Source organism: Amphiprion ocellaris, chromosome 7, assembly GCF_022539595.1.
Source record: "Amphiprion ocellaris isolate individual 3 ecotype Okinawa chromosome 7, ASM2253959v1, whole genome shotgun sequence".
NCBI classification, from domain to species: Eukaryota; Metazoa; Chordata; class Actinopteri; family Pomacentridae; genus Amphiprion; species Amphiprion ocellaris.
The window spans coordinates 37012992-37022372 of record NC_072772.1 but is presented as its reverse complement, the minus strand read 5'-3'; the positions used below and the strand labels follow the sequence as shown (position 1 = coordinate 37022372).

Sequence of the window (9381 nt, the reverse complement as noted above, 5' to 3'; positions counted from 1 at the left end):
GACGGAGGATGAAGATGGAGGAGGAGGAACCAGAGCACAGTATGGATGATGGTGGAGGTAACGTCGACCTAAATACTAGAACTCCACTCAGAGGAGAGAATAAACGACTCTGGAGGATCTGATCAAAAGAAACTCTGAATAATTGATGATAATTCCATAAAACAATCATGTGATCCATCGCTAAAACTCATTAAAACCCACTCACACCGTTTGTTTATGGTTTGTTTTACTAGAATCCACAAAAAGACTCAGTAAAAAGTGCAGGAATGTTCAATAAAATATAGAAATTTAAAGGTTATGAACATTTAAATTTTTTTTTAAAAAAGTGTTTTTGGAGCATTGAGGTGGAAACTTTCACATTTCTTGGATGTTTTTAATTAAATGACCTAATTTCCCTTCATGTTGCTTTAATTAGGTTTAAAAAATATATGTGAAATTCAGTTAAATCTTCCGAGTCTGTGTCCATATTAACCAGTAAAAGTCATGTTTTTATCCACAATCTGGACGTTTGGGCGCTTAATGATCAATATTTTGATGTTTGGTTCTGATATTATGTAGATTTTTGATATTTAAATTGATAATATTCAGGTTTTGATGGGTTTTTTTAGTTAATATTCACGTTTTTGGCATTTTGGTGTGATATTATCCAGATTTTTAAAGTTTTGGTAAATAATATTCAAATTTTTGATTTGGACCATTCTGGTGCATCAATGTTCAGTTTTTACCATTTGACAGTGATATTATCCATGTTTTTTGATGGTTTTCTTGATATTGTTCAGGTTTTTTAACATTTTGGTTGAAGGTATTTAGGCTTTTGACATTCACATGTGACATTATCCAGGTTTTGGACATTTTGGTTGATAATATTCAGGTTTTGGACAATATTGTGTAGTGTTATCCAGGTTTTTGATGGTTTGGTTGATACTTTTCATGTTGTTGACATTTTTGGTGTGTCAAAAATCAAATATCATTCAATAATTTTCAGGGTACTTTTTAAACATTTTTGTGGATGGATAATCAGGCATCTGACATAGAGGTTGATCATATTCAGGTTGTTGTGCTTTGGTCCCTGAACGTTCACATTTTTGACATTTTACTTCATAATATTCCCATTTTTATGCGTTAATATTTTGGTTTTGATGCTTGGTGCATTAAAATTTAGATGTGTGACATTTTGGTTTCAGATTTTGGATGTATTTTATTTTTTTGATGTTTTGGTGCACTAATGTTCAGGTTTTTGATGTTTAGTTGAGATTTTACACAGATTTTTGACGTTTTGGCTAAAATCCAGTAGGTTTCATTGTGTCTACATCTTCCAGCTGAGAGGATTTATTGTGTTATTTTCAAAAGAAACCAGTAAATCAGTCAACGAAATCTCTTAGGATTCATTTTTATGGATCAAAACTAGTCACGCTAACTCTGGCACACAGAGAAATACAAGATTTAGTTTTATTATCAGCTTTGATGTGACTTTGTTGAGCTTAAAATGAGCAAAGAAGCTTGAATGAATGAAATATAATGACCAAGCTGAGCAGAAAAGCCAAAGTGTTCATGGTGTTCTCCAGCTGAAATGTAGATCAGGCGTTAGCTTCCCGATCACATCCTCAGCAGAACAACATCCATGAATATGATGCCAGATTCCAGGTCTGGTCAATAAAACAGCCTCTTTGTTTGTCCTCCTTTCTGGAGCTCATTTATCTCCGGCGGCGTTGTGCTGAGCTGGCAGTTCTGTTCACCTTCACACCTTCACACCTGCTGCAGGAGCAACAGGACGATGATGAAGAACCGCAGGGAGCTGAGATTTAACCCGAACCCCCAACGACTCAGTTCTACCCTCACCTCTACAGACGAAACTACCAAACCTCTACTGGAGTAAAACCACCTGAAACCACACAATCCTTCCATTACAGTCACATCTGAGGCTGTATCTACAGTAACTTTAGGATATTTAATGAGTAAATACAAACTCTTACCTTCTTACTATGAATATATTCAGAGCTACAGGCCCCTGAAGTCCAGATTTATCACTTTTTAATGGACTTTTTCAGAACTTCATCAGTCCAGCAGACAGAACCAGGACATTTAGGAGGAAAAACACATCTGAGTTCTGGGAAAAATTAAATACAAAATCACCCCAAAAAGAGGCAAAATCACCTTGAAAAGTTCTAAGATGCCAGCAAAAACACCCAAACTCACCCCAAAATGGACAAAAATTATCACAAAAAGTACCAAAACTATGACAAAACAGATAAAATTGCAAAATATGCAACATGCAAAATAACCACAAAAAGAAACAAAATCACCCCAAAAAGTCAAAACAAGCTTGAAACATTCAAATATGCTACAAAAAACACCCAAAATCACCACCAAAAAAAGCCAAATTTACCAAGAAATGGACTAAAGATGCCTCAAAATTGCAACAAAAACTAAAATTTGGCCCAAAAAACTTACAAAATCACCACAAAAACAACCAAAATCACCACAAATGTTAACAAAACTACCAGAAAAAGACACAAAATAACCCCGAAAAGGGCCAAGATGACCACAAAGAAATACAAAATCAGAACAAAAAGACCAAAAATCACCACAAAAAGGTAAATATACCATAAAAAGGCCAAATTTACCACAGACGCAAAACCAACACAAAAATAATGCAAAATCAGCATAAAAAGGTGCAATATTGCCACAAAAATGGCCAAAACCATCACCCAATGACCCCGCTGCACATTAGCAGCACTGTCTCCGCTGCATGTTAGCAGCACCGTCTCCGCTGCATGTTAGCAGCACCGTCTCCGCTGCATGTTAGCAGCACCGTCTCCGCTGCATTTTAGCAGCACCGTCTCCGCTGCATGTTAGCAGCACCGTCTCCGCTGCATGTTAGCAGCACCGTCTCCGCTGCATGTTAGCAGCACCGTCTCCGCTGCATGTTAGCAGCACCGTCTCCGCTGCATTTTAGCAGCACCGTCTCCGCTGCATGTTAGCAGCACCGTCTCCGCTGCATGTTAGCAGCACCGTCTCCGCTGCATGTTAGCAGCACCGTCTCCGCTGCATTTTAGCAGCACCGTCTCCGCTGCACGTTAGCAGCACCGTCTCCGCTGCACGTTAGCAGCACCGTCTCCGCTGCACGTTAGCAGCACCGTCTCCGCTGCACGTTAGCAGCACCGTCTCCGCTGCACGTTAGCAGCACCGTCTCCGCTGCACGTTAGCAGCACCGTCTCCACCGTCTCCGCTGCACATTAGCAGCACCGTCTCCGCTGCATTTTAGCAGCACCGTCTCTGCTGCATGTTAGCAGCACCGTCTCCGCTGCACGTTAGCAGCACCGTCTCCGCTGCACGTTAGCAGCACCGTCTCCGCTGCACGTTAGCAGCATCATCTCCGCTGCACGTTAGCAGCACCATCTCCGCTGCACGTTAGCAGCACCATCTCCGCTACACGTTAGCAGCACCGTCTCCGCTGCATTTTAGCAGCACCGTCTCCGCTGCACGTTAGCAGCACCGTCTCCGCTGCACGTTAGCAGCACCGTCTCCGCTGCACTTTAGCAGCACCGTCTCTGCTGCACGTTAGCAGCACCGTCTCCGCTGCACGTTAGCAGCACCGTCTCCGCTGCACGTTAGCAGCACCGTCTCCGCTGCACGTTAGCAGCACCGTCTCCGCTGCACGTTAGCAGCACCGTCTCCGCTGCATTTTAGCAGCACCGTCTCCGCTGCATGTTAGCAGCACCGTCTCCGCTGCATGTTAGCAGCACCGTCTCCGCTGCATGTTAGCAGCACCGTCTCCGCTGCATTTTAGCAGCACCGTCTCCGCTGCACGTTAGCAGCACCGTCTCCGCTGCACGTTAGCAGCACCGTCTCCGCTGCACGTTAGCAGCACCGTCTCCGCTGCACGTTAGCAGCACCGTCTCCGCTGCACGTTAGCAGCACCGTCTCCGCTGCACGTTAGCAGCACCGTCTCCACCGTCTCCGCTGCACATTAGCAGCACCGTCTCCGCTGCATTTTAGCAGCACCGTCTCTGCTGCATGTTAGCAGCACCGTCTCCGCTGCACGTTAGCAGCACCGTCTCCGCTGCACGTTAGCAGCACCGTCTCCGCTGCACGTTAGCAGCATCATCTCCGCTGCACGTTAGCAGCACCGTCTCCGCTGCATGTTAGCAGCACCGTCTCCGCTGCATTTTAGCAGCACCGTCTCCGCTGCACGTTAGCAGCACCGTCTCCGCTGCACGTTAGCAGCACCGTCTCCGCTGCATTTTAGCAGCACCGTCTCTGCTGCATGTTAGCAGCACCGTCTCCGCTGCATGTTAGCAGCACCGTCTCCGCTGCACGTTAGCAGCACCGTCTCCGCTGCACGTTAGCAGCACCATCTCCGCTGCACGTTAGCAGCACCGTCTCCACCGTCTCCGCTGCATGTTAGCAGCACCATCTCCGCTGCATGTTAGCAGCACCGTCTCCGCTGCATGTTAGCAGCACCGTCTCCGCTGCATGTTAGCAGCACCGTCTCCGCTGCACGTTAGCAGCACCGTCTCCGCTGCACGTTAGCAGCACCATCTCCGCTGCACGTTAGCAGCACCATCTCCGCTGCACGTTAGCAGCACCGTCTCCGCTGCACGTTAGCAGCACCGTCTCCGCTGCACGTTAGCAGCACCGTCTCCGCTGCATGTTAGCAGCACCATTTCCGCTGCACGTTAGCAGCACCGTCTCCGCTGCATTTTAGCAGCACCGTCTCCACCTTCTCCGCTGCACGTTAGCAGCACCGGCGTGCACCACCAGAGACTGCCAGCTTCTGAACCGGTCTGCCGCCCCTCCCCTTGGACTTTTTGGCTGTAAGTCAGGCTGTTGTGTTTTTAGTTTAGTTATTAGCCTATGAAGTGGCCTGTTTTGTTGATTATCCTTGGTTATTGTAGAGCTCTGTTTGGTTTTAGTTAAATTCGTTAATTTCTATATGGAGTTTGGTTGCCTTGGTTAACTCTGCCAGTGTCTTGTTTCTTTTAAATAAATCCTTGTTTGAGAACACCTGTCTGCTTCCTGTGTGCCTGCACTCTGGGTTCAACCCCCGCCCGGGCCCTGACAAAAATGGACGCAAATCACCACAAAAAGACACAAAATGCTGCCACCACCGTGCTTCATATCATGATGCTGCCACCACCGTGCTTCACATCATGATGCTGCCACCACCGTGCTTCACATCATGATGCTGCCACCACCGTGCTTCACATCATGATGCTGCCACCACCGTGCTTCACATCATGATGCTGCCACCACCGTGCTTCACATCATGATGCTGCCACCACCGTGCTTCACATCATGATGCTGCCACCACCATGCTTCACATCATGATGCTGCCACCACCATGCTTCACATCATGATGCCGCCCCCACCGTGCAATTTGTTTAATTTTACATGAAATGATTGAACTAATTCTTTCTCTTGCACTTTTTCTAAGGTTGAACTGTCTTTAGTGTCGTCTTTCAGCTATGTTTTGCTGTTTTCTGATGTTTTTGTGTATTTTATTTCCATCTAACTCTTCCCATACCTCCAGCTGAAAGGTGCGACTGAACTAAAGTTAAATGTTTTTCTTTTCCTCCGTCAGACCTCCTCCCTGGGTTTTATGACAAACTAATTGTGAACTTCTGTTCTCCCTCTTTTGTCCTTTTCTTTCACCTCTGAGTCGATTATTGAGACGTGTGACGTTTGGATCTCAGCATTAATTGGCTCTAATGATCTTAATAAGTCTCCTTTCAGTCCTTTCAGGTCTGATGCTGGGTGATGGTCTCCATGGCAGCGCTAGCGTGTTCTAAGCGTGGTAATGTGTTCATGTCAGACGGATCAGGGGTTCTCATTTTTGTCATTTTTTTGTTGTTTTGTGTGTCTGTTTTTGTAATTTTGTGTGTCATTTTTGTCATTTTGTGTCTCATTTTTGTCGTTTTGTGTCTCGTTTGTGTTGTTTTGTGTCTTGTTTTCATCGTTTTCAGTCTCGTTTTTGTCATTTTGTGTTTCTTTTTAGTTGTTTTGTGTTTTGTTTTTGTCATTTTTTCTCATTTGTGTAATTTTTTCTCATGCATGTCATTTTGTGTCTCATTTTTTGTCATTTTTGTGTTTTGTTTTTGTCCTTTTGTGTCTTGTTTTTGTTGTTTTTGTGTCTTGTTTTCATCATTTTCAGTCTCGTTTTTGTCATTTTGTGTCTCGTTCTTGTCATTTTGTGCCTCATTTGTGTCATTTTGTGTCTCGTTTTTGTCATTTGTCCTGCCGTTTTATTCAGGTACAGTTCCACTACCAGAGGATGACGGGTTATTTAGAGACCTGGGGTCCGTTTCACGAAGCAGGTTTTAAACCTCGAGTTTCTCTCAGTCTCCACCCTCTTTCAGTCACACACTATTTCATTTCCTCATTCATTCAGTCAACTGGCGAGTTTTGGCGAAGTCTAATTCTGCCGTGTGTCAAAATGACGTCCTTTTATTAACGACCCAGTAGATGAAGGAGCTGCATTACTGCGCACAGAATTAAATATTCGTCAGGAGATTGTTATCAGACCGCGCATAGATGTTTTGGCGTTTCCGGACAGTTATCTTTTAGAGCGGTACCGTTTCACATCACAATCCATAATCTACATCCACAACCTAATCCGTCCTTACATTCACAACTTTACCAACCACAGTCATGCTCTAACATCCCAGCAGATGTTGTGTGTTGCGCTGCGAACGCAACATGGGAGTTTTGCAAATGGGAGTTTTTTATACAACGTCGGAGATGCAGAGCACCTCAGTAAGACAACTGTATGCAGGACGGTCAGAAAAGTGTGTCTGGATCTGAAACGACTTTTACCATCTTTGTGGTTTTCCCTGGACAGAAACCTGTCAGAACCATCAAGGAGGAGTTCCACAGGATTGCAGATCAATGATGTAGAGATCTGTTAAATTCATTTTAAATCATATCCAGTTAATGACATTGTGCTGCAACCTCAGACTGTGATTAGTAAATTTAATTTCTTTTAGGATTTCCCAGTGTGATTAGCTGCATAGATGGAACACACATCCCCATCAAAGCTCCCTCACATAATGAAGCTGATTATGTGAACAGGAAGTCCATTCACAGTATAAATGTGCAGGTAGGTTAGAGGTAGACTGACTACGGTTTCAAAATGTTAAAGACTGCATCATAGTTCAACATCAGTCATTCTCTGCACTGTCAAGATCATATGTGATGCTGCATACATCATTTCTAATGTGGAGGCCAAGTGGTCTGGATCTGTTCATGACTAGAGGATTTATCATGAGTCTAACATGAGCAACAGACTGCAACGTGGTAAACAGCCTAAAGATTTTAACAATATAATTCACTTGTCTCCCTCCTTTAATATACTCTAATGTATCCACTATACATTACAGGAGAGTTTGATGGCCTTCTGCTGGGTGACAGGGGTTACCATGCCAACCCAGGCTGATGACCTCATACCCTGACCCTGAACCAGGCCCCCAACAGAACTTCAACCAGGTTCATTGCAGGATGAGAGCCTGGGTGGAGATGACCATAGACCTGCTGAAAGCCTGTTTCCAGTGTCTACATCACCTCAGGGTGACTCCTGAGAGGCCTGTGATATTATTGTGGCATGTGTTGTTCTTCATAATATTACCACTATTAGAGGAGAGCAACACTCTGCCCTACAAACTGAAGACCCAGATGATGACCTCATCCACCTGCCAGCTGTCCAGGACAGCAGAGCAGTCAGAGACACCATATGCAATAATCACTGCAGAGTTTGTCTCCATCATCACCACCACAGCAGTCAAATAAACACATGACATACATTTCATTTGGTCTTCTTTATTTCCTACAAATAAAAGAGCTAGTTTAGTTCATGTTCCAGTAGTTAACATAATTCACCTGTGACCTGCATCCACCTCTAACTTGTGCTCCAGTATTTCAGTTTCCAGATCTGCCTTCTTAATCTGGCGGTCCAAGTACTGCATTTCTTTATCTGTTTTTTGTATTTTTCTCAGCAAGTGGATTTTGTATATTTGTTTTACTGATAACTGGGAATACATAAAGGACATTAAATTATACAGTTGCACATGAATTCCATGGACTGAACCTCTGGTGTTTACTGAACATCCATCTCACTGTGTGAATCTGTGCAGTGGAAGTTGAGGAAGCATCCTGCTGCTGTCCAGCCATGCTCTGTAAAAAAGGATGAGAATGTGCAATACTTCAGTGTAGGCTAAATGTCACACTCTATATTCCACCAGAATGTTCAGAAATGTGAATGGGAAGAGAACTATCAGTAACATACCTCTGTATGCCTTTCTGGATCCCCCTCTGTAAAGGCAGCAGACACAGTTTCATCCTCTTCATCCTAGATGAGTGATATGTTTCAGTGGACTTAAACTACCATTTGGCTAAATCTCTGGAGTATTGTCTACTTACAGTTACAAGGTCTGTTGTGGTGTGAAGGGGCTCCACCAGGCAGATAACACCATCAGAATCTGTTGGACCAAAAGAAGAAAAAAGACCCAAAAGAGAAATGAATATTTGTATGAATATGCTTGAAAACATTCCATATATATATATACATGGGCTACACACACACACACACACATTACATTTTATAAAAGCACTTGTGTGTTGGGATGTGGTCTCAGAGGATGAGCTCCCTCCAGGGATTCCCTCAGTCACTGGCCTTCCCAAATTCTGGCTTAGGACCAGCTCCTCTGCTTCCGTTAGAGGTGGTGCTGCTGGGCCACCTCCCTTTTTACAGGCATCTGCTTTCTTTCTGTTGGCTGAGTAGAAGTCTGTGTTAGTTTAAATAGGCTTAATTGTTTAACAGAACATGATATGGATGCAGACATTTAGGCTGTGTGGGATAAAACCACTGCACAGTCAAACAGCCACTTAATATTTAGGCTACTTTACAATGTAAAACATGATCAAAATGAGGAAGCTCCATGAGATTATGCCGACTTCTTACCTGTTTTAAAAATGTTTTTATATTTCATCTTCAGCTCCTGCCACATGTGCTTCTCCCCTGCAGGATTGCACCTCTATGAAATAACTTAATAGTCTACTATTCAAACAGTTTTCCTGTAATATTATTGTGATTTAAACTTACGCATTGACCCAGGCAGCAATGTTCTCCCACACCGTCTCCCTCTCTTTTGCAGCTGCAGGTGTTGCACTTCTTTCTAAAAACGTGTTCGTAGTCGCCATATGAACGAATTGTCCAGTTCAAGTGGTGTAAAAAACGTTGCTCTCCGCTTCCCTGTTGCCATGGTGACTCGTCGAATCGGCGCTCCATTGATACTGGCTTTTCAGAGTTGTGGTGCACGTGCTTAACTCCGGGTGAAACTACTCCGAGTTGATTAAACCAACTCAAATGAGCCGTTGTGAAACCGA

General features: G+C 44.0%; 1 long non-coding RNA gene across 1 annotated transcript; it reads right to left on the bottom strand.

The window, feature by feature from the left end:
- Positions 1–7767: 7767 nt before the first annotated feature.
- LOC129349364 (uncharacterized) lies at positions 7768–8518 on the bottom strand. The gene is made up of 3 exons (XR_008602346.1): positions 8416–8518; positions 8282–8344; positions 7768–8169 (listed from the first exon to the last, which is right to left on the bottom strand). It is a non-coding gene; the product is annotated as an uncharacterized LOC129349364 (long non-coding RNA).
- Positions 8519–9381: the final 863 nt, after the last annotated feature.